The sequence below is a fragment of the Setaria viridis genome, chromosome 8, assembly GCF_005286985.2.
Source record: "Setaria viridis chromosome 8, Setaria_viridis_v4.0, whole genome shotgun sequence".
Lineage (NCBI taxonomy): Eukaryota > Viridiplantae > Streptophyta > Magnoliopsida > Poales > Poaceae > Setaria > Setaria viridis.
In genome coordinates, this window is record NC_048270.2 from 33,645,951 (window position 1) to 33,655,191 (window position 9,241).

General features: G+C 45.4%; 1 pseudogene; it reads right to left on the minus strand.

Moving 5' to 3' along the window:
* Nucleotides 1-3,149: 3,149 nt before the first annotated feature.
* On the minus strand, nt 3,150-9,241 carry LOC140220291 (uncharacterized; annotated as a pseudogene).

Here is a 9,241-nt window from a genome sequence, read left to right on the forward strand (position 1 = left end):
ATTTCAGATTCAAAGAGTATGGAACAAGATGGCACGAAATTGATCTTTGAATTATTCCACCATGTTTGGTTACAAGTCACTTCTAAGCACAATCAAAATTAGGATGGTAAAAAGATCAACATAAAGATCCACTCATCTCTCTCCCTCTCTCACACCCAAAGGCTTCTACAATCAAATGAGAAGCTCATCACCAAAGAGATGCCCAACAGCCCTCCACACACACACACACACAAACACACACATATATAGACATCCGAAAAAATGATCAGAATGTCCTTACACGAAGCACACAACTCAAATACCTCCAGGGGTAAAATCATTCAACTTTTTCCTCGTACATCAGATGAACCCGGCACCTTCACGACTTAGCTTCGCCTCGACGCAAGCTTCGTGATGATGCCACGCGTCCTCTGACTCGATGATGTCCAGCCGCACCGACCTCATCCTCCGGTTTTGAGTTCAAACTGGTCAAATCCTCTTGCACACTCGCAGGTGTGACTCGGACCCGGTTTTGAGGTCAAAATGGTCAAAGCCTCTTGCACGCCACACCCGACATGACTCAACGATGTCGACGTGTCCGGCCTCCGCCAAGCAAGAGTACACGGACGGAATGGAGACAACGTGTACTCTAGCTTAATCCCTCACTTAGTTGATGATGGCCTATCTACCCTCCAATATGCAGATGCGTTGACCTGCTCTGACCAGAGTGCACCCTGGCATGGGTAGGTTTCACAGCTTCGAGGTTCTCAACTGGTAACGGCATGCCCTGCAGTTGATAGCGGTTCCAGACTCGAGAAAACAGGAGAGTACTATCCACTTACTAGGGCTCCGACCATTAGGTGGGGTTTGGACGAATCACTACCGTTTAGGCTCCATCCATGTGGGTACAGTTGTACAACCTCTGCGGAGTGTGTAAACTTATAGCTATAGTTTGTGTCCACTGGTTATAAACAGTGCTGTTGACTACCGCTACTTCTGACTAGACTTTATTTATACTTCTACCTTCCCTTTTTGAGATAGGCCGGCGTTTGCCGTTGAGATGTGAGGGGAGAGAGCTCTCACATCGTCTAATGTGTATGGGTGCTGGATTCTTGGGTAAAGGGTCTGGTGGTTTGTGACGACTTCCTTGTTGTGAGGTGTTGACCTCGGAGATGGTATTGCTATGATGCATCCTTGATCGATGTTGCTACATAAATCACTACAGCCATATATAGGTTTATCCATGCATATAGTATTATTCCCCCCGTTTCCTTGGCTTGCTACTATTGAGAGTTGACATGGCCTACCGGCTTCTCGGGTAGATGGTGGCTTTTCAGGATCAAAGTCTGATTACGACTTCGATAACAACGGATGGGAAAACTAGGGATAGTCCCTTGCTCAAGTCGCCTCTGGAGATGATATTCGCTATAGCTCATGTTTCCGCTGCGTAAATGCTTTACCTTTCATGATTCAATCTTGATGGACTTGTACTGGCATGTGCCAAAGTGATGTACTTGATATTTATGATATTATTACTCTATTGCTACTCTATATTTCTATGTTAGTATGGATTTGTACCATCTGAGACAGGTATTCGCATGTGATAGCCTTCCTGAGACTATCACGGAGGCGCGTACGCTTGAATTTAATGGGAATTCGGGTCGTTCCAGGACGTGGGCGATATCCGCCAGCCTTTCATTTTTTTCTCTTTTTAGAAAAACACCAGCCCGTCTTTGCAAGTGTCTTGCGTGAGTGTGGGCATCTACGTTGGTACGATGTTTTAAAAGCCTCATCGACTGAAGTGAAATGTTACAAACGTACACGCCTTACCTTTTTATGTTTCTGGCAATTATAGGCACACAAAAAGAGTACTTTGCGAAAAAGAAACAAAGAAAGAGAAGAGTATATGATCCATGCATGATGCATTATGACACAAAAAGATGTATGTATGTAATCATCTTCTTTTTTTCTTAACCTTCATAAAAATCTGCCCAACAGACATATTACAATGCCAATTGCGAAATAAATACGATCAGACGCCGTTAAGCGAGGCAACACCACATCTTCATGGTTCCATGGGGAATACGAAATACACATGGATCATTCCAGTTCCATCCCAAAATAAAAAGAAGTACAGAGAGCCAACTAATTAAAATCAAAACGGTTCAGATCAAACTAACGATTTGAGGATGAAACTATCAGCTCTAGAGTACGGAGCAAAGCATTTAACAGAGCACTTGTACTAGGGACTCATGCATGTAAGGACCGAAGCATTTAACTGAAATCATAATGACAGCTTCACCCCGGTGCTTGCTTACTCCCGAGGAAACAGTTTGTAGGGAATAATCAAAAGAACAGGGGGCTTAAGTGTAAGAATGGATGGACGTGGCTGTTGACTTGTCAACTAGGTGACGTGGTGGTGTTGACTTAATGGCGTGGCTTGGGCTCCAGCTGACATGGACGAGGCTGGAAAGAAGATCGGCGGCAGCCCGAGACATGGACCGGAGTAGATAGGCTCGGCCCAGGAAAAAGGGATAGCGGGCTGAATTGCTCAAATGAAAATTCAGACCTTACATGATTACATGCAACATGAAAATCAACAGACATATAATTCACAGATAGAAAGTTTTGTGGAAATGTGTACAACAACACTACCATCTTATTTTACTTCCAGAAATTTAGAAATCTCAACAGAAATATATCACTACAAGAGATGTCAGCTAGCCTAGTTACTTCCACATGGCTCACGGATATTTCAACTCAACATCACAAAAAGGAAATACAAGAACCTCTCCCCAACTAGATAGCATCATTAAGATCAAACAAGATATTCAAGATATTCAAGATAGCAAGATTAAGATCAAACAAGCAAGCTTGCAATTAACCTCTCCCCAACTAGAGACACCACGCCCAATTGATTCCAAGCTAACTGAATAAGTCCATAACAGATGGTACATGCTACTTGCTACCTCAAGGTTCATCAATGGTTTTACAAACTGAGAACACACAATCAGCCCAAAGTCAGCATTACAGATGCCAGTAGGCCACCATAGTACGATCCAACAAGTACTGATACACTTAGCAGCTTATGTGATATTGGAGACCACTATACTGAGGTCAGATAAAGTCGATCTCACATATTTAGCAGCTAGCTCAGCAAGAGCTTCACTTCAGTTCTGCGGGAAGAGCCATGTCGCAAACACCTTGCCACGCTTCCATGACACCGTCGGCACAGGGGTGGAGACCTTGCCGTCCCTCATGCTGTAGACACTGCAAGAGCTTGAGGTCGCCTTAGACCAAGTGTGATCCTCATCGTCATTCTCCAGGAAGAAGATGCAATCCCCCGGCACCTCCTCATGAGAGACACAAACAGATCTGCAGCACCTTCGACGTAAAAAAAAAAACCTGGTCATCCCCTACTGTCGTCACCTTGGTCCACTGTGACTGCCTCAAACTGGCTTCAAACACCTCAATCTCATTCTGTTAAGATGCTGCGGTTTCAGGGAGAGCTCCTCCTGTCACTCCTTCTGCCAACTTTCGCAACACCACCAGCAACACACCGCCCGTGGTAACCAGTGGAATTGAGAAAGGCGGATCGTCGATGATCTTTCGCATTTCAGAACCCATGGGTTGCCCGTGCTGCTGTCCACACTGATGTCGATGGCAAATAGTGTACCCAGGATAGTAAGGGCATAGAGCTTGCCCTGATGGAATGCCATGTCAACAAAGTATGGATAATTGTTTTCCACGCTTACGGACCACCAGGAGTTGGTCCCTGGTTGCGATCTGTTTGGTTTTCCTAAGCGAAACTAATGCTGCTCGGCTCCGTGGTAACCAGATGTGAGCAAAACATTAGTTTCCACCTCCTCGGCTCCTCCAAAATCAACCGATGAGACTTTCGCAGCCATGCTAGGTTCGCCTCATTAATGGACTCATCGCCCACGTAGCAGATTCGGTCACGGGACAAAGCAGGAAGTGGCACCGTGGCATTGGAGAAAGGATGTCTGACCACGAGGGCCCCCTCGTATTCGCCATTGATTGAGCCGACCTTGCAAATGCAACTAAGAAAGCATCAGCTAGGAAACACCGTGCATCAAGAAACCGGAGGAAAAACGCGAGCACATGGCCGGCGCGAGTGCGTGCGGACGCACAGGCAATGCGTCGAACACCTTGCGTGCGCGACCCACGGCGAGGGCAAGATGAGCGGCGAGTGCAGGGCAAGGAATGGAGGCGGATTACCTGAAATCGGCGATTCGCGGCGGCGGATTTGTGTTCTTGCTGCTGCTGTTCGGGCGGAGGTGAGGCGGATTTGTTTTTTTGCTATAGTGGTATTGCACACGAATTTTGTGATCTTTTGATCTTCGTAGATGGAATCAGATTTGAAATTGAAATTTTGATTGGATTCGGATCATAACCTCATATACCATTCATGAATTTCCAATGTTTCTTTGAACTTCTAAGCAGTGTTTCTACTGAAATTTCACCATCACTAGACATGGTTCGGACAGGTAGAGAGGTCGAATAAACAGACGAAACAAGCAGCCCTGAATTCGTCTTTTCAATTTCCCCCCTCCAGAGATGGTACTATAGGGTCTGAAACTTGGTAGTGTTCTCTGGGGATGCCTGCTCCCGTGGCCATGAAATTTCTAGGGTTTTTGGGCATCTGTTCCGGCGACGAATATATGGGGATTCTTCCATGTTCCGTCCATGCTATTTGGTCAGTGATCTGAGCGCAGCCTGATGCTTTGGTGGTTCAACAACTGCTGCTCGCACTCTTGTGAACTCAGGAGAAGTCAAGCCAGCATGCCGGCCGACTTTTGCTCTGCATGCATTTCTCTTCTCCTTGTTCCGGTCATGGTGCAAAATGAACTGCAGAGAAAGCAAGGCACATGTCCAACTGCCAGTGAACTGGCTGCTATCCAGCAGCTCAACCACAACCACGGCCGATATTGCCACATATCTGAATGTGTGCATTTCACGTTGCCGTCTTTCAGTTTCAGAGAGATAGGAACAGATCTGTGGGTTTATACTTCTTTGGCACCCTGCAGAAACAAACCAACGGTCACATGCCGCAATTTAGAGCTAGGAGAAGACGGGGGGCGAAAGAACGAAAAATAGTTGCCTATGAAAAATTCAGAGAACACAGAATAAAGGAGTACAGGCGCACTGCGCATGATTACATGCATCATGGAATCAACAGACATATAACTCACAGGTAGCAAATTCATGTTCATCAGTTCATGTCCCATGAAGCTGTGGATTACAACACTAATCATCTTCTTTGTTCACTTCCAGGAAATTCAAAATCTCAACAAGAACATTCAATAAAAGAGACGTCAGTTAGCCTTGGCTGACATGGATCACCGATGTTCCACCCCAAAACATCATCATCAGAGGAAATATAAGAACTTCTCAAGTAAATACTGCCAACAAAATATTCAAGATAACAAGGGTTAAGATCAAACAAGCAAGCTTGCAACATCACCAGCTAGAGACACCACGAAATTCAAAGCTAAGTAGCTAACAGCATAGGTCCATACCACACCACACACTACGAGATACAGTAGCTTTGCCGAGTGCCCAAGTCCCAAAAATACTCGGCAAAGGCTTTGCCGAGTGTAACATCACACGGCATTAATTTTATCAGCAAAGAGCTCTTTGTTGAGTGTTTTTTGTTGGGCACTCAGCAAAGTCTTTGCCAAGTGCTAAATCGACTTGGCAAAAAAAAAAGTTACGGGGATGGCGAGGAGACGGTGACGGTAGCTTTGCCGAGTGTCATTGTAAAAACACTCGGCGAAGCTCAAAGCTTTACCGAGTGTCATAGAAAAAACACTCGGCAAACATTTGCGTCCCGGGCCAGAATTTGGCCTTTTTGCCGAGTATCACTGGGGCACTCGGCAAAGAGGCCAGTGACACTCGGCAAAGGTTCTAGCAAGAATGGACAGAATTTTACCACGTGGCACCTTTGCCAAGTGCTTTTACCCTAGCACGCGGCAAAGTCACTCTATGCCGAGTGTAACACTTGGCAAAGTGCCCAAACTTTTCCTATTTTTATGGTTCGGTCACGTATAACGGACCCCCCCCCTCAAACAAACATCACAGACATCACACATATTTCATAATAAACATCACATGCAGTTCATTCACAACCACAAATAGTCACAAGTAATCCACAAATGCAGCACAACCACAAATAGTCCTTAGTAATTCACAAATGCAACACAACTAAAATATTGCCGAGTGTTCATGAGGCCACGAGCTCCACGCGACCACGCTAGGTTGTGAGGCTCATTCGATCCCACCGATTGATTCTGCACAGAGAAGAAGAGATTGCATGTGTGAGAATAGATTGAACAACACGTACGATTGCATTTGTGCTCTAGTATGATTGCTTAAGTACTAGTTGGTAACAAGCATATAGCATTAATCCGTTTAATTATATTTCCATTCTTTGTTTCTAGTTTCTAGTTTCTAGTGTTTGGGCTTCTTTGTAAGATTGATTCTTCATAAACTAGAAACGGTGATTATAAGGTTGTCAAGTGACTCATAGGAGTAGCTGTAGGAGGTGGAGGTGGAGGAGGAGGGAATAGGTTCGGTGGCGGAGGATGACCCATCCTCTCAAAAACAACTTGCATATACTGGAACATCTGCTCCGCCCTCTGTTCAGCTGCCGCCACCCTCTGCCGATCTGCCTCCATCCTCGCCTCCATCTCCTCCTGTTGCTTTCTTTCTCCTTCCACCTGGGTCTACAATATTTCATCCTAATGTTACAATGCAACACAAAAGTATGTAAAAATCAACGAATGATGTTACAATGGGCCTACAATATTTCTTCCACCTTGGAAAATGCTAAGGTTCGATTCATCTTTGCCAGCATTGTAACGAGAGGGTGGATTATGCACGCTAGGAAGGTTGTCAGCATAGTTTTTTGTTGTGAAGTTTGACACCTCCTCTAGAATATATGCCTCTGCAATGGATGGTTCAATTTTGTATTTATTTTTACATTTAGTTCGAAGAACCTTTTGACATCTCTCAATTGAATAGCATCAATGGCCCTGCACAGGCCCCCCCATTCATGCCTCATACAGGAGGTTCAAAATCAAATATTGCATCGGATTGAAGAAGCCGGGTGGAAAGATCTTCTCCAACTTACAGAGCAACATAAGCGTCATTCTTTCTATGTCTGCAACCACGGTACGAGATAACTCCTTAGCACAAAGCTGGCGGAAGAAATTGCTCAACTCTACCAACACTAGCCAGACATGCTCAGGGACATAGCCTTGAACCATCACCGGAAGTAGCCGCTCAAGCCATATGTGGTAGTCATGACTCTTGAGCCCGTTGATTTGCATAGTAGCTAAGTTCACTCCTCTCTTTAGATTTGCTGCATACCCATCGGAGAACATTAACATTTTGAACCGTTCTAGTACTTCCCTCCTTTGGGCCCTTGTCAGGACGAAATCGGCCATAGGCTTTCTCCATGACTTGCCGCCTCTAGGAGGCGCCATGTCTAGCTTTGGTCTATTGCATAACCTTGCTTGATCCACTCTAGCCTTAACATTATTCTTTGTCTTATCAGGAATGTCCACGATTGTACCAAAGATTGCCTTGGCGACATTCTTTTTAGTGTTCATTACATCAATGTTATGTGGAAGAAGAAGATCATCAAAATAGGGAGGTTCCACAAGCACGACTTCTGAGTCCAGGCATGTTGCTCACCCTATCCTAGAAAACCATCTCCTTGTGCATTGACCTCGAGATCATCTAACTGAGCACGAACCTCGGCACCAATCATCATCTGCGGTTAGGGTCTCTAAATACGACATCTTTCGTAAAGTTCTTGATGTCTCGTCTGAATGGATGGTCAAGAGGGAGGAATTGTCGATGTTTGTCGAACGAAGAAAACTTGCCACCCTTCGTCAACCATATGAACTTCAGAGATGCCTTGCATACTGGGCATGGGAACTTCCCGTGAACACACCAGCCGCAGAATATCCCATACGCCGGCAAGTCATAGAGGGAGTACTGGTACCAAACATGCATTTTGAAGTTTGTCTTTGTAGTTCGGTCGTATGTCCATACCCCTTCCTCCCAAGCACAGACCAAATCATCAATCAGAGGCTCCATGTTCACACTCATATTATTCCCCGGGTGTTCAGGAATTATCAACGATAAGAATATGTTCTGTCGTTGAAAGAGGACGCCAGGGGGGGAGGTTGAGGGGGATAACGAACATGGGCCAACAAGTGTATGGGGCAGCCACCATTCCCTAAGGATTGAACCCATCTGTTGCCAGCGCAACACATACATTACGAGCCTCTAGAGCTTTCTCACGATGAATCACATTAAACCCTGTCCATGCTTCACCATCGGATGGATGTACCAGCTTCTAAGGATTGTATCGATGTCCATTTTTATGCCATGTCATCTATTTTGCGGATTCCTAAGTCATATAAAGCCATTGGATTCTCGATATGAATGGAAGGTACCGTAGGATCTTCACGGGGATTGCGAGCTACCTCTTCTGACCATCACCAGAGTCTACCTCTAGGAATCTAGAGGATTTACACTTCACATAGTACTTTGCTTCCGCGTGTTCTTTCCTAAATAAGATGCATCCCTTCGGACAAGCATGTATCTGCTCATATGGCATCTTAAGTGCACGAAGGAGTTTTTGTGCCTCATACATGCTCTTTGGCAGAATGTGACCATCTAGGAGCATGCTACCAAAAACTATCAACATAACATCGAAGGCATCTCGACTCAAGCTAAACTGGGACTTCACAGTCATTAGGCGTGCAATGGCATCCAGTTGAGAAAGCTTGGTATGCCCGTGAAGGGGTTGCTGTGCCACAGACAACATTTCGTAATACGCCTTTGCGGTAGCCTCTGGCTCCTCCTTCCTATATCCTTCATCGAAGTGTGCTTCATGATAGTCATTTAACATGTCTCCTACCTCGGCATCAGCATCATAATCCTTGATGTGTTGTCTCACGACCTCGTCTCTCCCACGATCGGCTTCACCATGGTAGATCCACTGGGTATAGTCTATCATAAATCCATTCTTGCAAAGATGTTTACCCATGACCACCTTTGTTTATCGATGCATGTTTGCACATTTACTACAAGGACACCAAGTCGCACGCGCTCCTTAAGCCCTTGCAAATGCTAGTTCCAAGAAAGCATTGGTCTTCTCAATCCATTCATTGGTCAACGAATCCTGACTAGCTCGGGCCGTGTACATCCACTCATGGTCATCCAT